General features: G+C 36.8%; 1 pseudogene; it reads left to right on the top strand.

Annotated features, from left to right (window-relative positions):
• Nucleotides 1-18879: 18879 nt before the first annotated feature.
• On the top strand, nt 18880-19281 carry LOC124989111 (60S ribosomal protein L22-like; annotated as a pseudogene).
• Nucleotides 19282-22811: the final 3530 nt, after the last annotated feature.

The following is a 22811-nucleotide window of genomic DNA, read 5'->3' as shown; positions in this document are numbered from 1 at the left end:
TTTATTGCTGTGCTTTTAGAGTCTTATCCAAAAAATCTATGCTAATGTCTTCAAGTGTTTCCCTTATGTTTTCTTTTTGTAGTTTCATATTTTCAGGTCTTACATTTAGGTCTTAGAGTTTGAGTTGATTTTTGCATAAAATGAGAGATAGGGATGTGGATATCCAGTTTTCCCAGGTACCTTCATCAAAGAGACTTCTTTCTCCAATGCATGTCTTTGGTGACTTTGTCAAAGGTCAGTTGTCTATAGATGCATGGAATTATTTCTGGGTTCCCTACACTGTTCTGTTGGTCTATGTGTCTGCTTTTATGCCGTTTTGGTAACTATGGTTTTGCAGTGAGTTTTAAGGCCAAATATTGTGATGCCTCCAGCTTTGTTCTTTTTTTCTCAGGATTACTTTGGCTATTCCGGGTCTATTGTGGTTCCATATGAATTGTGGGATTGTTTTTCTATATCTGTGAAGAATGTTTGTTAAGTCCGCTTGGTTCGAAGTATGTTTTAACTCTGATGTTTCTTTGCTGATTTTTTTTAAAAATCTGAATGAATTGTCCATTGATAAAGTGATATGTTGAAGTCCTCAACTATTATTGTATTAAATTCTTTCTCTCCCTTGTATCTAATATTTGCTTGATAGTATTGAGTGCTCCAGTATTGGATACAAATATACCTCCATTTCTTTGTTCATTTCAGCTTTTAGTCCAAACAAGATTTAATATTTGCAGAAAACAGCTTTATGGGATTAGGGAACAGAAAGGTGGTAGTGGGGCTGGAGTTGTGGCTCAGTAGCACATGTGAGGCACTGGGTTTGATCCCCAGCACCACATAAAAATAAATAGGTAAAGGTATTGGGTTCATCTACAATTAAAAATATTTTTTAAGAAAATGTGGTAGTGGAGAGAGGAGGACACAGGGAGTGGTAAATATATCCAGTAGAATTCGGGGATAAAAACATCTACACAAGTTCACAGAACACAGAGGAATAAGAGGGAACATTTCCTGAGCCATAAAAGGATCAGGGTATAGGGTGAGTGGGGCACAGTGGGTAATTCTTTTTTTGGAGTGAATTCTTCTCCTAGACAGGTCAAAGATTGTGCTTTTAAAACATCATTAGAAATACCTTCAATTTTTATTCAGTCTTAACTGACAATTTATTATTATGCAGTAACTTCTTTGTTTCTTTTTCCAGTTTTTTACTTAAATTCTATTTTATCTGATGCAAGTATAGTTGCTTTTCTGCTTTCTTTTGGTCTCTGGGTGGTGTATCTTTTTCCTTCCTTTCATTTTCAGTCTATTTGTGACTTTCTTGGTGAGATGAGTTTCTTACAGGCAGTATGTCCTTGGGTCTTGGTTTTATATACATTCGACTAGTCTCAATCTTTTAATTGGGGATTTTATTCATTTGCATTCAAGGTTATTACTGAGAAGTAAAGACACAGTCCTGTCATTCTGTGTAAATTCTTTTTGGATAATTTGTTTATCTTTTTTTTTTTCTCTTGTTCATCTTTGTGGTTTGGTGGATTTCTATATTGATAGGGTTTAATTTTTTTTCTTTTGTGTGTCTGCTTTACTAGTGAGTTTTGTATTCACCTAAGTTTCATGATGGTAATCATCATTCTTTTGTTTCTAGTATAGGACTCCCTTAAAAATTTTATTTATGTATTTATTTATTTATTTATGCATTATTGGAGATTGAACCGAGGGTTACTATGCCATTTAGATACATCCCTAGCCCTTCTTATTTTAAGACGGGATCTTGCAACATTGCTGAGGCTGGCTTCAAACTTTAATCTCCTGCCTCAGCCTTCTGAGTTGCTAGGATTACAGGTGTGCCCCACCAAGTCTGACTTCCCTAACCATTTCTTGTAAACTGTTTTAGTGGTTAGGAATTCCTTCAGTTTTGCTTGTCTTGGAAAGACTTTATTTCTCCTTATTTTATGAAGGAGAGTTTTGCTTGGTTTAGTATTCTTGGTCCGCAGCTTTTTCTTTCAGAACTCTGAATTTATCCTCCCATTTTATCTTGGCCCATGAGACATCTGCTGATAGTCTGATAGAAATTCCTTTACGTGTGACTTGGCACTTTTCTCTGTTTTTATACTTCTCTTTGTCTTGGACTTTTGATAGTTAAATATGTCTTGAAGACAACTTTTTTTGGTCAGATCTATTAAGGGTCCTCTAAGCTTCCTGGATGTGGATATCTGTATATTTCTCGAGATTTGGAAATTTTTCAGGTATTATTTTGTTAAATGGATCTGTATACCTTTTCTCTTCTTTTCTCCTTCTGAAACATCCATGATATGAATGCTTATTCTCTTCATAGTATATATATAGTATATCTATATAGACCTATGTCTTGTAGAGTTTCTTATTATGTTTTGGTGGTAGTTATTTTGTCTGACTGGGTTATTTCAGAAGACCAGTTCTCAAGTTCAGAAATTCTTTCTTCTGCCTGATCCAGTCTGTTGTTGAATCTCTCAATTGTGTTTTTATTTCATTCATTAAGTTGTTTGGTGCCTAGTTTCTGTTCGGTCCTTTTCACTAGCTCTATCTCTTTGGTCAGTTTCTCATTCATCTCATTCATTTCATGCATTGTTTTCCTAAATTCATTGAATGGTTTGTGTTCTCTGGTATCTCACAGAGTATCCTAATTATTATTTTAAATTGTTTTTCAAGCAATTCATTGATCTTATTGTGGAGTTTGTTGCTAATGAGTTATTGTGTATCTCTGAGACATGTTACCTCGCCTTTTCATGCTTCTGTGCCCCTACGTTGATATTTGCCCATCTGGCGAATCAATTGCCTCTACCAATTTTATAGGGTGGCTTTCATAGTAAAAGATATCAGTTGGGTAGGCTATGTTGTCTTTGATTCCAGGTAGGTGAAATAGTGTCCTTATTCATGCTGCTTATTCAGCTATGACAAACATTAGTTATGCCTGTGGGCGCCTTGGTGGCCTAGACGTCAGGGGTTTTAAGGATTGTTCCATCAGCTGGGATAAAGCTTTAAGTGAGATAGTTCACTGATGGCTCTGGTTGTGGTGTACTTAGATACAGGTGAGGGCATCTATTGGTTTACAAGGCTCTACAGATATAGGGCCATGTTGGTAGGGTCAGTGCACTGTGTTTGGTAGTGGAGGCAGGTTGCCTGTCTGAGGACTACATCAGGGGGTAGGCCTCACTGGTGGACTAGGAAGGGCAACTTTCAGTGTCTGAGGGCTGTACAGGTGCTTTTATAGACCCTTATGAGGGCAACCTGCCCTAAGCAGTTGCTTTTCTGGGCTAAGAGTGGGTAGGCCTGGTCACCTATCTGTTTCCTGGGGCTCTATGAGGATAAATAGGGTCCCTTGACTGTTTCCTGGGGCCTCAATTGGCCAAGCTCCTGAGAATGAACTGCCTGGCTGCTTCTCTATACTAAAGGAAGCTAGGTAGGTTTTCCTGGCTGCTTCTTAGGGATATGATGGGCTAAGCCACTCAGGGTGGACTGCCCAACTAGTTCCTAGGACTGAAGATGGGTGGGTGGGTAGATGTGAAGAATATGGAAAATAACATCCCCCAAGAAAAGGAAGATGGCAGCCCCCAGGGAGAGAAGGAGGAGGGGAAGGCAAACAATGGGCTCTGGGCTTTGGTCTTTCATCCTTTCCCAGTAACTCCAAGTCCTGGAGGGGAAGGCAAACAAATGTTACTCCCAGTAACAATGAGTTTCAAGCTTTTACAACTATTTTCCTAAGATAGATTTTTAACCAGCACAACTAGTTTCCTGACTGCCCATTCGGCACGTTCTTAAGTCTCTAATAATTAAGTCACACTAAACCTTCTGCTATGATTAACTTTCATTAAGAGGTAGAAAAAAACAGACTCCTCTTGTAACCAGTCACCATTTTCTCCCCTGAAAATGTGCCGTGTGCCATTTCGCAGCTACTTACTAAAGGCAGCTTGCTGATATGCAGTCTGCTCCTGTTTTCGGTTGTTTTTACTCACCGGGTGAACTACCTATTTGCATCCGGAGGTCTCTGTGGAATGAGGCAACCAAACTGCTGGTGGGGCTGCCCTGCATAGGACCCCACATGAATGGGATCTCATGATGGCACTGTGCAGGAGCAGCTCAGATGGGAAGGACACAACATGGGCTGGAATATATCTGTGTGGCAATGCAGCCCTGCAGATTCCCTGATAGTACCGCACCCCGGCTATTATATCCTGTGTCCTCTGAGGTCACAGGATTTTCCAGCAGCATGTACTTCAGGTATCCATGGTAAGAGAGGGAACTGCTGGGGACCTCTTGCTTACCCTTCCCCCTCAAACAAAATTCCCTCTTGGTTTGGATTTGATCTCTGGAGAGATGGGACAACAGACGATGCTGTGCCCTAAGGTTTCTGTTGTTATTGTTTATCTTGTTTTTAACTAAAGAGCTAGTTGGGTATCATGCTTGAAGTTTAAAATTTGAGCAAAATAGGGCAAACTTGCTTTTTAAAAGTTGATACTAATTATTCATAAAACTAGCACATCTTTCAAAATAATAAAATTTTAAAATGAAATAATCCTGAAAAGGTGACAGAAATGGAAAAAAAGGATAAATAAATTTTAGAAGCTGGGGATGTAGCTCAGTGGTTTAGTGCTTGCCTAGCCTACACAAGACTCTGGATTCAATTCCCAGCACCTCAAAAAAATTATAAAAATTAGTAAAAAAAATCAGTGTTGGTGTTTATGACAAATAATAAACATAAAATATTGTATAAAAGAATAAAAGTCTTTCAGACTGGATCAGAACACCAAATTTATGTAAGATCATTTTCATAAGACACACTTAAAAAATACTAATAATTCTCCAACATGTGAAATGTGTAAAGAAAAATCAAAAAAGGAAAAGAAAAAAAAAAGATGAAGTAAAAACCAACAGGACATAAAGTAGAATTCAACAAAAACTACAAATGTTAAATAGATTTAAAGGTAAAAAGTTACATGTAGGAATTTTTAGTTTGAATAGTTAAATATCTGATTGGACAGATATTTAATTTTATACTATAGATAAAATACATGATTTCGAAACATGGTAATTTTACAAAAACTTCCAGTGCATAGAAATTGCTTAGGCCATGTTCTCCAATTATAATTAGAAAAGTTATAAATTAATAATAAGATATCTAACAACAGTAGGAAAACAGTCATTCTTAGAGATCTAAAAGTCACTCAAACAATTTTTGGGTCAAAAAAGAAATTGCCACTACAATGGCATCTTTTTTAGAAAATGAATATCATGAAAAACTCAGAATGTTATAATTTAAAAGACAATGTATCAAATAAACAAAGCAAACTTTTTTAGAGTTAATAAGAAAAACTTGCACTACATAGCATTAAATATTATAAAGTCCACAATAATTAAATTAGCATTTCTCTAAGTCTCGCCAGATACCCAGTGTTATGGGACACCACTTAAGAACAGACCGATCACCACTGAGAAGTCCAAATTTGAGAGTCTTTATTAAGCTGGCCAGCTGACTGTCTCACACAATGGCTGTTGGGAGAACAGCCCCGACCACAGGATCGTAGGGGTTTTTATACCAAAAATCACATCAATCATAAGTGTCTATTGCTATGATTCGAAATTACAAACTAACATTGTGAGATCATAAACAGAGGGAGAAGTGGGTCAAAATGACCCTTACCTAGGTACAAACTAAAGAATGGTTACTAACATCCACACAATCACTGTTCACATGGTACATTGTTTAGGAGCAATAGGATCAAAAGAGAGCAATTTTTCTTTACATAGGAATTGTCATTCTGTATTGTTAAACATGTCACACTAAGTAACTGATGATGGGTACAGAGGGGGATGTTCCCATGGGAGAAGCTTATTTCCTACATAACATGGAGTCTCAGAGCAAAATGGAGTCTTTTTAGTCATTTCCCTTATAGCCTGAACTATAACATTCTCATGGAGTCAGATCTGTCAGCCCATCACACCAGGAAGACCCCACCTGGTCTATTGATCTCTTTCCTCTTTTTGATTTGCATCCTCAGTAGCAATTCTGCACTCCCCAGTAGATACCTGATCCTCTAAATCATGGCTGGATCTTTCTGAAGACTTGAAAGATAATCATGGAATGATGGCAAGGGAAATGATATAGGGGAAATGGCCAAATCCAAGGTCACAGCAGTGACTCTAACACACTGCCACTTAAAGTGTGACTTGCTGATTGGCAGGACCAACATCACCTGGAAACTTGTCAAAAATGCAAATCCATAGGCTCCACCCCGTCTTTCTGACTCAGACTCCCTGAGGGTGGGGCCCATCCTCTGTGTTTAACATTCTCTCTAGGTGATTCTCATACATGCTCAAGTTTGAGAGCCATTCTCTAATCTATTTCCCCTTTGCAACTCAGCTTTAATGATACCTCACCAGTTTTGTTTTGCATTCACTGGGCAAAGGGTCCCTTTAGATAAGCCATAGGCATGGGGAGTTTGAAAGTCAGGGAACCACAATAGGGAATGGGAAAGGCAAAAGTGGAGAAAGAAGAATGAAGGTTACAGAAGTGTGATTCCTTAGTTCTTCTATGGGACTCGGATGAACTGAGGAGCTAAGAACGTCTTCTAGACAAAATTAAAATCTAACACACACTGGGAAACCAAGCAAAGGATCAAATTCCAGGTGATTATCGACCAGTGGCACTTTGTTTGGTCTTCTCTTCCTGCTCTTTTCGTCCCTCCAGCATCCAAAGATTACCACCACCAACAATGCTGTAGAAGTTATGGCTTACAAATTTATTCCACAGAGTGACAGTTTCCTTGCTTTACATTCCCAACCCTGAGGAAAAGTTGTCCATTACACTGGGCATCCTTTATCCATATTCTGTAGAGCACTATAGCAACTGCATAAACACGTCCTCAGAAATTATATAAAGTCATCCCTCAGTATCCATGAAGGGATTTGTTCCAGGATGCCTCATGAATTCCAAAATCTGTGAATGCTCAAGTTCTTTGTATAAAATCGCAATTCTTTTTTTTTTTTTTTTTTTTTTTTTTGGGTGCTGGGGATTGAACCCAGGGCCTTGTACTTACAAGGTAAGCACACTGTACTGACTGAGCTATCTCTCCAGCCCCTAAAATTGCAGTAGTTCTTGCATGTAATCTACACACATCCTCCAATGTACTTTAAATAATTAATACAATGCAAATGCCATGTAAATAGTTATTATCTATTATCTAGGAAACAATGACAAGGGAAAAAAGTCTGCCTAAATTCAGTACAGATGATATTTCTCCCCCTAAATTAAGATATTTTTGAATATCTGAATTAGGTGGGGAGATTAGTTGGTTGACACCACAGATGCAGAACGTGCAGTATGGAGGGCTGATTGTAGTACTGAATTCCTCTGTGTGTCTGCTATATTATCACCTAGTAAAATTCCCATATTATGATGCAGAGATTTTTTTTTTTTTTAAATCTTGGAGAGACTGAGCCATCCAGCACGGGTAGCAAGTTTACCACACTTCCCTTTAAATGGGGGAGGCCCAACTTTTCCATGAATGAAGAGAAGTGGCTACTAAGCTGTGACAAGTAGGATTCCTGATGTTTCTGTGAGGAGGAACCACACTTTAGGAAATGTGACAGAGTGAAGGTGTTATAATAATTTTGCTGGAGGCTTCACTTAATTGTTCCAATCAAGTTACTAGAATTTCGTTCACTTTCTGGGTGGAGTCCAACAGAAACAAGCTAAGAACTGAGGCCAACCAGAAAACACTGTGAGTGCTTTCAGCAATGTTATAAACACTTTCAAAGGACGGATAAGATTTTAGGGTTGAACTGGAGAAGATATACAGAACTGTGTTCCCTTAAAAGTCCTTGCTCACAATATAGATGTGAATGTTGCTTATCTTTAATTTTTGCACCATTTCTTTGTGTGCTGTGAGACATGACTATTGAACTGAATTTTGGTTGTCTTATTCTCAACATTCAGCTTTTATTTCTCATGTAAGACTAATGTCACAAAATTTCCTTATTATGCTGTTAGATCATAAGTTGTACAATATAAAAACTAATAATTAGGCCAATGAGTCAGACATAGAAATGAGAAATTGGGTGGAGCAGAGCAAAATTTTAGTTTCATAAGAATAGAAAAAACAAGAGGAGTTATTTTATTTAAAAAGATGGGCAGATGCTTTTATTTTGTTTCTAAACGAAATGCAAATATTTTTTCCCAGAGATGCTTTATTTATTTGTAAACATCAGTGACTAATTCTTACATCATAGTTTTCCTCTTTGCCTCTTTGTTAAGCTACCATCTGTATACCATGGGCAAAACCAACTGGAATTGAAAAACCTGGTCGGTTGACTCGTGAGAGATAGCCACACCTCACCATGGGAACCTGGAAATGCCAGTTTTGCTGCTCTCAGTCCAAACAATCCACACCTCAGACACATACCTCCTCAATTTTCTTTCTCCTCTCCCTAAGCACTTACTATTTTCCTCTCTCGCAAAAGATGAATTCTTTTTCTCTTTCTTATAGAAGAACCTGTCCTGATTCTACCCTAAATGTGATGTTTTGGAGATCCCAGTTCAAGTGAGGAGAACCCTGGCCTCAATCCAGGCCCATAAAGCCTATGTCCTGTCCCATCTCTGCCAGCCCTTGTCTGTCTGAGCTTAGGTGAGAGGGGAAGGCTCCCTCTCCTCACGCTCCCTGTTGGTAAGATGAGAGGGCTGATCCAGGGTTTGGATAATATTATATGACTGATTCTTTAGGGTTCCCTTTTTTCTGTCCCCGGGTGACTTCTTTAATGTGTGCCTTACGGTTTACAAAATTCTTTCACACCTTCATGATTAAAAAAAGTCTTTTCACACTCCTATTCTCCTTCATTCTTTGTATCAGCTCTGAGAGAAAGTAAGGTAGATTTTATTACCTTCATTTTAGGGGTGAAGAAACAGAGGCTAATAGGATTTATGATTTGCTCACTGGCTCACAGATTCCAAGGGCAAAGTCAGAACCAGGAGCCACACTTTAACTAAGTTATCTCCTCCTCCTTGCTGCTACCAGGTCCTCCAGGACACAACAGATACTCTTCATTTCCAATGGTTGAAAACACAAATTCTAATCTGTTCATTTTTATTTCTAATATTCTTTCCTCATTCTGAAGCTTCAGAACCCTGAACTCTAATTCAAGGGACAGATTCAGAAAATGATCAATGTGTAATGTGCTTAATAAGGATTGGTTTAGTTCCTGTAAATAAGAGGGCCAAGAATAGAGTGAGACCTTTGCCTCAGGCACAAAATCTAAGCAGACACCTAATAAATAAGTAAATAGATAATCAGTAATCAAGATGAATATTCAATGCAATATTTATTTTAAAAATAAAAATTAACATTAAAAAATCCATGATGAAAAAAATTAAAACTTAAATAAAAACAGAATCAGTAGAGGGGATAAGGAATAAAAATTATTTGAAGAATTACATGAATGACATTTTCAATCTGCTAAACATGGCTACTGTGCCAAATATGTACTCTGTTTCCTGACTTCTGATTATGTAGGGAAAATAAAGAAACCATTCATTTAAACTACTATTAATTGTTTTCTGTTACTTGTAGTCAAATACACTCCTACTTGAAATAATAAGTTTGAGTCTCATTGGCTGAACATGCCCCCTAAAGTGCATCACATACCAAGAAAGTATATAATAAACATTTACTGATCTGAAATAATTTTTTTATTAACTGAAGATATTTAGAAAATAAAATACAAGTTGTGGAGAAAATTCAAAATTGCTGACATAGAAAGAATAGAGAGTCATTATTGAGAGGGCCATAACAAGTAATCAGTCAGTGATAAGAAGTGATAAGAACAATTCATGTTTGCCAACTATGCATTATGTTCTGGGATGTTCATTTTATTCCTAAGATCTGAGTTTTCCTAAAATGTACTACATAAATTTTAGTTCATGGACAGCATCCAAGTTATCAATTTACTCGTAGGATGAATTATATATTAATGACTTTAGCTGCTCCTATGCCATTCACAGCAGCCATTTAAAAACTGTTTTTGCCAAACTCCAAGCCCTTAAATATCAATTCAAAGACAAATAAGCCACTATCTTAGTACTCAAAGAACTTACCACGTGATGGGAGATCCTTGTAGGGACTTTGTCTCCCCTTGGCCTGTTTCCTCCTGACCTGGCCATCCCTAGTCCTACTAAATGGACTCCAAGCTGTCAGAGTGGCCAGCAATGGTGTGAGTGGCTTCCCACTCCCATTGTGGCAGGGGTACCAGCTATGGGACTACCACTGTAACTTAGAACACCGGACAGCATTTTCTTAGGAAAATCTGTTGATTCTACTTGATGGCTAGGTGCAAATATAACTTTTTATTTCTATTTCAGGTGAACTCTAAGTTCAACAGGCCTTATAGGAAGACCAGAGTTTTAATCCCGAAGTCTGACATTGTTTATCCTGAAGGCCAAACACATGATCAACAAATTTGTGGAACACAATCCAACAATAACTGGGAGACTTCCTACATAGATGTTATGTGCGTTGTGAAATATCACAATATGGCTCAGGAACATTCCCATGGAATCAATTTAAACTAGTAGCAATGAATCCAAACTTGCTTAACAGGGCAAACTCTGTCATCATTCTTTGCGGAGAGCAAACATCTAGTTAGTGATTATTACATAAATTAATAATTACAACATATCTTGACTTTACTTGGTCTCAATTAGCTCTTATTTTTAATATATTTAAAATTTCCCCTAATGTTCATAGGCATTTGTTACGTTCTTCTAGTGACTTGTTGGGCATTTGATCATTATATCACAACTACCTTAGTGTGCACTAAAAATTTACTGCACTCTCCAGCACCCCATCAGCAATCTTACATCTGCAAAATTAACTCTAAAAATTTGTAACTAATAGTAAAATTTCCCTATACTTATTTTAAATGGTTTTAAAAATTGTACTATTCTTATATGACATCATAACCTAATTGCTGGTAGGTATGAAATAAGTTGACAAATTACATACTTCTTTGAGCTTATTATTCTCTCTTTACATATGCAATTGGTTTCTAACTGTTAAAGAACACAATACAGACTAAGAATGAGGAAACCTGGGACCTAGAGCAAACTCTCACTGGCTATAAAAATTTGGCAAAATTATTCCTAGTTTGGGCCCTGATCATTTTTTATATAAATACTCAAAGTAATTTTTAGTTAAATATCTTCCCAGAATCTATTTCCACAACCACACATTTCAGTCAACTAATTCTTCAGTCCGTTCAGAGAGAAGCAGTATGTTCCATTAACATTACATCAAGTTTCCAATACAGTGTCACATTTGAGGCTTCATTGAAGACTATAAATATTAAGTGTAAATCTATGCTTGTTTAGGCAGAAAAAACATGTGAGTATATTATTGTGAATATATAATGTATGATTTTAATGTATATGAATTAAAATATAATTTGTTATAAATGTATATTCATAAAAGTTGTTTATGAGAAAGATGCAAGGTTTTATGAAGTGCTTTTTAACTCTCTCACCTTTGTCTAGACCTTGATTTAGCACCTTTTGTAATGTAATTATTAGTTTCTTTGCTGATCTTCCCTACGAGTCAATGCCTTCTTCAAAGGTTTGAGATGTATATCATTGTCTTCCTGAGGCTAGCACCATAATTGGTACATGCAAGGAATGCATTAAATATTTGCCAAATGAATATGTTCAAGAGTAATCTGAGGATATTAAGTATAATTACCAAAAAATTATTGGCACAGCTTTTTTTAATATTATCTAGGTTCTGGCACAAGTATGCTACTTCTCAATAAAGAAATGTCTTGTTTCCAAACTTAAACCTCTACCCCTAAATGTTTATATAAATTGTAGTTACAATTAGAAAAACTTTGATGTAAAATCTAAATCTGAAAGGATACATATTGCATAAATTTGTTGTAATTTTAATCACTAGTAAAGCTGTTCAAGATAAATCTTTGAAAAGTGGTTCATTTCAGGTGGTAGTGCAATTCTGTAGCCATGTCTAGGTATTCTAAAAAGCATAAATATGTATATAATGAAATTGTTCAGACCATGATTAAAGCAATTTATTAATTTGTATTAAATATGTTGTAGATCTGTGATAAAAGTATTAAATACTTAGCATGTCTGCCTAATTTATTTTTACTTCTCTTGATGCCACCATTGTGTCTTTCCCTTTACTAGAGAACAGTTATATTCCACACCCACAATAAGGATTCTTATTAGATAAATGTGACCCACTTTCTATAATTCCATGAATAGGAAATTCAAACCTTTGTTCCAGTTGTGCATGATATGTTCATTAATTTCCCTAAGGCTCCTGCCTAAAACAGGGTCCCAGTCCACTGAATAATGAACTGAATAGAATTGGCTATACCATATTTTGAATGTAAAGAAGGGTAAGTAATTTCTGGTAACTATTTACTAAATGAAAATGGGACGGTTACAAGTCAAAATAATCATTACACAGTGTTGCAGTTATGTGATAATAATACTGAGTATTACTATTGTGGTGATAATATTATTAAAACCCTGTTTACTATTTATTGAACATTTAATATTTACGAGATCCTGGGTTAACTACTTTTCAAGCACTCTCTTGCAATCCTCATGATATCCTCAGAACTGAGGCCCAGTGAGTGACATTGCCCCAGTATGCATAACCCATATAACCCATAGGTGTCAAAGTCTCCGTCCGCTGATCAGCTGATCCCAGCACCACACTCCTTAATCACTTATCACAGATAACAGGGAGACGTTCATTAAATATGACATTTGTAAGAATCCTCTGACTGTACTATTAGTAACTCAGCAGCCAATCTGTGAAAATGTTCAAGTAGTTTCTGTTCTCGACTGACTTGGACCCTCTCCCTCCAACCAAGTGAACACTTGATCATAGACAGCACGTACGAATCACTGAGTGGGTGGAACGAGAAGGGTGGCGTATTCCAACATGACCACCATTGTCCAGGCATTTCCATATTGGATCACTCTTTCTCCTGAACAAACCAAACATCCGCATATGTCAGTCCCCTTGCAAATACCTGTCATGGAGGCGAGAAAAATCCAAGTGCAAACTTCACTCATACAAGAGCAAATCTAAGGACTTGGGTAAGTGAGGCCAGTGGTACCCAGGCCATATGGAACCCACACACGTAGTGCCAGGAGTCTTATCTACACCTTTGACAGCAGTCCCATGTAACTTTGAATATAATTTTATTCAAGTTGATTGAAAGTGGTTGCTTTGTACACTTCAATCATTTCAGGTGGATCCATATCTTCATGAGAAAGAAATTTTACAATCTTTGCCAAAAAGACACTCCAGCATGTAAGAACCTTTGCTTTCTTTAATCTGATGTGAATCCTGATATAATCTTCTACAGAAATTCTTATTTTTGCCTAAATAATTGAGAAGGTTGTCAGCTCTGTTACTCAAAAAACCTGTTATAACACTGGTCATTGAATTTCAGAAAGTATGTGTTTTCATTTTTACTCTGTGTGTACACTTTTTCTCTGTTGTCTCCAGTGGTACTTAACTTTTGCACTTTTTTATTAGTCAGAATAAGTTAATTCTTGTTAACAGTTCACCCCAACGTTTAGCAAATATCAAAATAAAAGCTTATTTCTTGCTCTAATCAGTTTAGTTCAGGAAACCCAGTAGATACACCCCATTCTTTTTACTTTTTGAGACAGGGTCTCACCAAGTTACCCAAACTGGGATTACACTGTGTGCCACTGTGCTTAGCTAACTGCCAATATTCTTAACATGTATCTCTGGAAGGGAAATAAAGTAGAGATTCATATAGAAGTCGTTCATGAATCAAGTTGTTTCATGAATCAAGGTCTGTTGCTTCCATTATACAAATGATCAGCCCTCAGTCACTGCAAGGGAGCTGGGAAACTTGTGGCCAATAAAAAGAGGGGGAAATGGATATTAGCAAGCTTTGCCACATAGGCCTTGAGTAGATGAGGATGTTCTGAGTGCAGGGCTCAGTATTACATAATTAAATAATTTAAAGTAAAAATTAAAGAAGGTGCTAGGTAAAATATTTTGCCATTTATAAAGAATAATTCCGTGTCTAGTAAAAGATAGGTAGATGAATACTTGTAAAACAATAATCTTGCCCCCTGACCACTTAATTATCTTAGAGAAGTGAGTAAACTGATGTGAATTTTAAATACATAAATGAAATATGTGATGAGACAAGCTACCTCAATTTCTCATTAGAAAAAAAAAAATTCCTCCTTCCCTTGCCCCTGCCCAGTCTACAACACACTAATGACATAAAAGATACTGATTCATTCAACAATGTCTAAATGAAACTAATTGCCTAAATGGAAAAAATAAGAAATGTAAGTGACTAATTCTAAATGTCCCTGATTATTCCAAGAAGCTATTGCCTTAAAAGCAGTCCAGTATTGCTATGACTTAATATATTTATAACAATTTACCTCTTAGAGGCAAGAATGCAACAATTTCAAAATATATTTTGTTTGTCAAAAAATCACCAAAAAAAAAACCCCCACAAATAACTCAATCAATAAATGGGCAAAGAAACTGAACAGGCACTTCAAAGAAGAAATATGAATGCTCAACAAATACATGAAAAAAATGTTCAACATCTCTAGCAATTAGAGAAATGCAAGTTAAACTATACTGAGAGTTCATCTCACTCCAGTCAGAATGGCTATTATCAAGAACACAAGTAAAAATAAATGTTTGTGAGGATGTGGGGAAAAGGTACACTCATAATATTACTGGTAGGACTACAAATTGGTGCAACCACTATGGAAAGCAGTATGGAGATTCCTCAGAAAACTTGGAAGGTAACCACCATTTGACCCACTTATCTCACTCTTCGGTCTATACTCAAAGGACTTAAAATCAGCATACTACAGTGATGCAGTCACATCAATATTTATAGCAGCTCAATTCACAAAAGCTAAGCTATGGAACCAACATAGGTAACTTTCAACAGATTAATGAATAAAGAAAATGTGGTACACATACACAATGGAATATGACTCAGTCATAAAAAAGAATAACTTTATGACTTTTGCCAGTTAAGTGGATAGATCTAGAGACTTTTGTGCTAAGTGAAATAAGCCAATTCTAAAACACCAAAGGTTTAATGTTCTATCTGATATGCAGATGCTAACACACAACAAGGGAGAGAGGAGGGAAAGAACAGAAGTTCAGCAGATCAGACAAAGGGGAATGAAGGAAAGGGAGGAGAATATGAATAGAAAAGACACTAGAATGAATCTGACATAACTTTCCTATGTTCATATATGAATACACCACTATTGAATCTCCACATTATGTATAACAATAAGAATGGGATCCTAATTAGAATAAGTTATACTCAATATATGTATACTGTCAAAATATACTCTATTGTCATTTATATCTACAAAGAAAAAAAATAAAAAAGCATACATTTTGTTCAGTTTTTGTGTCCTAAAGATGATGACTACTTAATAATATGACTTATCAAGACAATGAGAAGATGAGTCAGACTGGGAGAAAACATTTCTAAAAGTTATGTCTGAGTAAGGCCCATTATCCAAAATTCATAAAGAACTCAAAATTCAACAAAAAGAAAAATGAACATCACAACTAAAAAATAGGCAAAAGACCCAAATAGACACGTCAGCAGAGAAGAGATTCAGGTGGCAAATAAGCAAAAGAAAAGATGTTTTCAACTTATATTATCAGGAAAAATGCAAATTAAAACAAAAATGAAATAACACTATACACCTATTAGACTGTCAAAAACAAAAACACTGACAACAATAAATGCTGCTAAGAATGCAGAACAACAGGAACTCTCATTTACGGTGGAAATGCAAAATGGTATATTCACTATGGAAGTTGGTTTGGCAGTTTCTTACAAAACTAAATAATACTCTTACCAGCAATGACATTTCTTGATACTTACACAAAGGAGTTGAAAACTTATATCCACACAAAAACCTGAACACAGATGTTTACAGCATCTTAATTCATGATGAACAACACTTGGAAGCAAACAAAAAGTCTTTCAGTAGGTGAATGACTTGGTACATCTAAACAATGGAATATTATTCAGTGATAAAGAGGAATGAGCTATTGAGCCATCAATTGTAAATGCATATTACTAAGAATCTAATCTGAAAAGACTATATACTGTATGATTCCAACTATATGATACTCTGGAAAAGACATAACTATGAAGATAGCAAAAAGATCAGAGTGGCCAGGGTTTGAGGGGTGGGGGAGATGAAGAGCAGAGCACAAAGGATTTTTAGAGCAGATAAAACTATCCTGTAGGATACTAAAATGGCAGATACATGTCATTATGAATGTGTCAAATCCATGGCATATACACCATACCAAGAGTAAATCCTAATGCAAACCATGAGCTTTAAGTGATAATTGATTTGTTAAAATCAATGGAAGCTGAGTGTGAGGTACAATGAGTATATGAAACCCTCTGTATTTTCTGCTCATTTTGATGTGAAACTAAATTGCTTTAAAAATAGTCTATTTTTTAAAAATATGAATTATGGTGAAATTTTGAAACATGATTTCTAATACAGTACCTCAGCAAAAGCATCAATAACACAATGATTTTTAGCTTTGCTTAGATGATTGATAGATATTTTTTGAGGCAGGCTTTCACTATGTTGCCCAGGTTGGCCTGAACTCCTGGGCTCAAGTGATCCTCCCGCCTCAGTTCCTGAGTAGGTGGGACTACAGGTATGTGCCGCCATGTCCAGCAAATACATATTTTTAAGCATTTGTATTCAAATTGTAGGAGATTTGGAGATGTATACAGGGAAGGCGATGGTATTAGTAATGTTCCTTAAGCCAGGGATCCATGGCAGGCCCCTCTGGATTTAAAGTCATTAATTTCTATTATTGTCACAGTGCCTGACCAAGAGCCCTTAATCTGATTATCTCTCCTGCTAGTCTAACCAAAGCTATTCCACTACTGTCTTTTATCAAGTGCAAATTAACTCCTAATATAAATCATAAGAGCTAATGTAGAAAGTTTAAAAAATTTGCTTTGCTATTGAAGTGCTTTGGATCTTAAGAAATTGTATTATTTTCTTCAGCTATTTTCTTTGCCTGAATTCAAATTTTAGTCTATTAATTCACAATCAACAACATCAGGAGAGCAGAGGTGCAACTAATGTCCCAATTATTTCTTAATTGAAAAGTTCCCCTTTGCAGAAAAGACTTTATTACTTGCATCTCTTCATGAATATTTTCCAAAGGGGCTCCAAATTCATAGCACACTGTAACTAGTTGGTGATGTCCTAAAATGCTAGCTATGCTATATGAATAATGCATGGAATCCTTTACAAAGTATTTAATATGAACAATATATTACGTTTCCTTAAAAATGCTTCATACAATCAATTCACAAGAAAGGTTGTATGATTTTCTCACTATAGCAAACCTATCTTAGAAGTATACTTTAAGCCATGAATAGAAAACAAGAAAAATTATGATACTGACATAAGTAATGAATAGTTTGTTTCTTGCTGGGTGAGGGGATGTAACCCCCAGGTTGTGGGTCACTTATGATTAAATACTAGGCCAGAGCAGTAATTTTTTTTTTTTTTATGACTGTGGAAAGAATATTAACTCAGCAAACTAATACTCTCCATTGCTGTCACATTTTACCAGATGTGAGGATGAATAGACTCTTAAGAAGCTTCCAAGAAAAATTCAAACAATTCACATTTGCTATACAATTCTTTAAGTTAGACACTGTACGAAACTGTGAATGATGAAGGTAAATGCAAGAACGACAGCAAACTAAATGTCTAGTGAATAACATACTGCATACCTCAAAATGGAAAAAAGCTAGAAACAAAGAGATTTCATAGGTTTTATATTATATTCAGGACATTGGAAAATAAAAAAAATTAAAGAAAACAGGCAATCCAAAAGTCTAAAACAAACAAACAAACCTTAAGCAAGGAGAAAAATGTGTGACCATGATAAAGTACTTTGCTCTAAAGATTACAGAATTTGCACAGTCTAAATAATGTGCCTTTTACTAATTTTTAAACTTTTAGAATAATCTTGATACAAAACATGGAAGGTATATTAATGATATTAATTATAACAGCAGAATGGAATGTAAATATCATATTGACAGCATAAAATTATAGCATAGGAATTGGAAAGGGGAATAAAGAGCAAAGAAAATACAGAAGGATTTATACTTAAATATCCAGAGTATGAGATCAAAAGACACTGTAGCTCATTTATTCCTAAGAAGGTGGGTGAGCATAACTGATCTGAATCCTCATCTATGATGATGATAGGAATTCACATAATGTCTTGAGCTGGCTAATCAAGGAATAACATTAACTCATTTATCATTTAGACATATAAATAACAGACTACCAGGGAATTAAATACATTTGGAATACAAATAAGAGACAGCCATAAGTAGTACAAGTGGAAACAGAAAATAGATTGCTTCTGGGAAACAGCTGAGGATGGAGAGGAATGGAGTGACAGACTGTTGGTGTCCATGACAGGATTCCGCGACCCTTTCCACTTGTGTGTGTACATCTGTATCCTGGAAGTTTTTAAAGTATTGAATCCTATCTGTCTATTCCTGGTGACAGAGAGGTCAAGTCTTATAAAAATTTTCTAAGCCATCAGCTATAGTACCACCTGGATGACACCTAAGAACCTGCACAACACAGTGAGTTTTGAGTCTAGAGAATATTCTAAACTGTCTCTCTAGAGATTACACTACAAACCAGAGAGTAAGAGTAATCTTTAAAAAATAAAGAAAAGGGGCGGGCTCTTAAGAGTCAAATCAGGCTCCCTTTCTGCCTCCACTGCCATCATGACGCCCGTGAAAAAGTTTGTGGCGAAGGGGGACAAAAAAGAAAAAAAAAAAAAAAGGCAGCAGGTTCTGAAGTTCGTCCTTGACTGCACCCACCCTGTAGACGATGGAATCGCGGACGCGGCCAATTTCGAGCCATTTCTCCAAGAGAGAATCAAGTGAACGGAAAAGCTGGGAATCTTGGTGGAGGGGTTGTGACCATTGAAAGGAGCAAAAACAAGATCACTGTCACATCTGAGGTGCCTTTTTCCAAGTGGTATTTGAAATACCTCACCAAAGAGTATTTGAAGAAGAATCATCTATGTAACTGGTTGCGCTGTAGTCGCTAACAGCAGAGAGAGTTATGAATTACGTTACTTCCAGATTAACCAGGATGAAGAGGAGGAGGAAGATGAGGATTAAAACTCCTTTATCTGGAATATTTTGTATGAGTTCTTGAATAAAATTTTGGAACCAAAAAAATAAATAAAGAAGTCAAATCAGTCTCTCATTTCAGTGCTGTAATGGATGACTCCGTCACCACTGACAATGTCCTATCTGAAGTAATTTTGACTACTTCTCTGTTTGCTGCCCCAGAGCTGCTTAGCCTGAAAATTGGCACATCCCCAAAGCCAGGGGCCCAGCGTAGCTGATGAAAGGAGTCTGTACATCGATGCCCAGGCTCTCATCCTCCAGATACAAGATTCTAAAAGGATTTCTTTATGTTCCCTCCAAGAATCCCATTAGATTTGTATTTCAGTAGTTCATGTTGGTAACCAGCCTAAAATATCCCCCTCCATTAGCATTCTCTCTTTCCCTATTTATTTTCTTCACACTTTCACTCCAGATCGCTAGAATTAACTGTCAAACTATCTGCATCCAAGACCTTGTCTTAGGCTCTTAAAGACAACCCAAAATAAGATGCAAGAGTTCTAGGAACGAGGCCTAATGCTAAGACACATGGGTGCCCGAGTTAGGCCAATTATTTGACACTTTGCCAACTACTGAGAAACATTTCTTCAGCACTTTAGAAAAATTCTGGGGCACAGAGAGGGGAAAATTTGTAACAAAAATAAGAATATCCGTTTTAGAATACTAGAGGCATGCGATATTTCATTGTGATTACATTCTCAGAATGGCATATTTTATACTCTATTGTACTTCATTTAAGTGCCTGTGAGGTTTTTATATGCCTGTGCAATGTTCAGCATTCAGTGCATAATGTTTTCAAGCAGAGATGGTTTAACAGAGGAAATTCTGTGCTTACATAATGCTGTTAGGTTGGAAGACGAGAAATGAAGGACTGCCACTCTATGTTGGAATCCATTGTACCACTATTTTGACTGAAGACAGAGATCAGGAAACTGTTGCTACCATTACTATCACCACCAATGATAACCTAACTCCTTCATATTAATAAAGATGATGGTAAATGATAGGCATGGGATCAGCTGCTATCAGTGTTAGGTTTGAGCTGTTTTGGCTGTCTTTTCCCTCTTAAAAACTCACTCAAGTGCATTTCACTGGTAAGAGACACAGAAATACTGAAGATCCAGGATTCCATCCTCAAGGAAGTCAGGAATTGTGATTTTCAGCGCACTAACTCTTACAACACATCATATGAAGGAAGGTATAAGCAGTGGGAATGGATGCCAGGTGCAATAGACAATATTGGGCACAGTCTGATGAGCAGCTACCCAGCACCCATGATCGGCTACTCATGTTTAACTGCCAAACAACAACAACAAAAAGACAAATTCAATATACTCCATCGAACCTCACAAAATACAACTGACTCCCACATAAACAAAAACAAGCTTTACTCTGTTCTACAAAGAAAGTTACCCGTAGAGGTTCAAAGTCTGTTCATTGTATCATTTGATGGTACTCATTTCATTTCTAATTGTTGTAATCCTACCTTGATATCCTTTATACTAAAGACTAAATTACAGATTTTACCATCATTAATCTGCCTTTTATCAAATAAGAAAAGAGAGAAGTGACAGTTTGTGGCTGACATATATAAATATGAATGTAAAACAGGAGAAATATGCAAAACTATCCCAGACCCTGTCACAGTAGTTATTCTATCCTGAGTATCACACACGGAGACAACTAAATTCCACAGGTCTGAGCCCACTGCCTTATTTCTTCAGTTATAATATTTTGGATATGAACATGGTTCTGTGGCATACTATCATTAACTAAAGCATTCCGTGAGTTCACAAATGGATGTTGTTGCCAGAAAGTCCATTCCAGAATGAGCGTTCTTCTAGTAAGAATGAACAGATGCACTCTCCTGTGACGGAAGCCACCGAGCGGCTGTTATTCCAAGTGTGGTCTTATATCACAAGGTCAGCGCTGGACTCTGCTGTGGGCAGGTTGGGCAGAGGTGCTAGTCAGATCAACCTTGCTAAGAAATCCATTCTGTTTAAGCCCATGTATAGCTTCCCTCCTTGCATGTATTATTTTTCTGTGGCTGCTGTAACAAATTACCACACAACTGGTGACTTAAAACAACAGAAATTGGTTCTCTCACAGTCCTGGAGTTCAGAAGTTTGAAATGGAGGTGTTGGCCTGGATGCTTTCTGGAGGCTCTAGCAGAGCACCCCTTCACCTCTTGTCTCCCAGTTTGTGATGACCGCCAACATTCCTGAACCGCACCACTGCAGTCGCTGCCCGTCTTACACCACCTCCTCCTCTCTGCATGTGTAGCATCTCGTTCTTAAAGAAACACTTGGAATGGCATGTAGGGCTGGCCCAGATTATCCAGAGTTGTCACTTTTCTGGACCCTGCACTTAATCACATCTACAAGACCCTCTTCTCAAAAAGGTTGATCTCATAGGTTTTAGAGATGAGGCTCTGATCTCTTTGGGGCCACCATTCAGTTCGCTGCATTCTACCCTGCCTGTTTTATTTATTTATTTATTTATGTTAATGAACCATTAATCAATCATGGTGCATCCAGGGAAAGAGTCTGACAAGTTTCCATGCAATGGATCATCTTGATCCTCTGTTTATTAAAAGCCTCTTCCTATAGGGGTGTCTTTGGTAGGAATTTATATGGAACATAAAAAATGTCACACTCAGAACTTTTCAGAACTCTGTCACCATTCTTTAATATTATTTCAAGTCCTTGATCATTTGGCCAAATCATTACCAAATTCATAACTTTTGTCAGTTTCCCTTACAAGAAAAGTCAACAATCAGATGTACTGCCTAAAGTCTTCTCGTGGGGATTATTTTCCTTCCACACATCTTTTGGGGTCACTCTTAAGTGAAGCTGTAATGCTGCCCCAGTAACTTTCAGCTAGTGTCTGCACATTATATGGAAAAAATTATAAATCAAGTTCATTGTTTCCCTTTTCAATTTCTCATGAGGGGCCCAGCATAAAGTAGAAGTTGTGCAAGATGGTTTAAATGAGAAGCTTTAATGGAGGGATAGCACACAGAAGTGTAGACAGTGATAAATCAAACAAGGGATAGTGAAGTGCCAGTATGCTGCTATTATCATCCTTAGGGTCAAGGAACAAGAACAGAAAACTCATCTTGAGCTCAATAACAATTAGAACCATGAAGTGGCTTCCCAGCTAGGGCTGTGGCTGAGGTAGGGAAGGAACTAGGTTTAGAGATGCAATACCAAAGCAGGGAAGGAGCATGGAAACATCCTAACCACTCTGGAAGCTTTTGAACTCCTGTTGGTGCCTCTTAATGATTAGACCAACTGGAAGCCAGCTAAAGGCAGCTGTTTTAGTCTAGCTGTAACTAAATACTACTAGTTGGGTATTTTTAAAGAAAAGAGGTTTATTTAGCTCTTGATTCTGAAAGTCCAAGAGCATGGGACCAGAATCTACTTGGTATCAGGTGAGGGGTTTTCTGCTGGATCAAGATATGGCAGAGGGCATCACCCGGTGAGACACAGCAAGACAGGGAGAGAGCTCCTTTGTAAAAT

This window comes from Sciurus carolinensis, chromosome 7, assembly GCF_902686445.1.
Source record: "Sciurus carolinensis chromosome 7, mSciCar1.2, whole genome shotgun sequence".
NCBI classification, from domain to species: Eukaryota; Metazoa; Chordata; class Mammalia; order Rodentia; family Sciuridae; genus Sciurus; species Sciurus carolinensis.
This window is presented reverse-complemented; position numbering and strand designations above follow the sequence as displayed.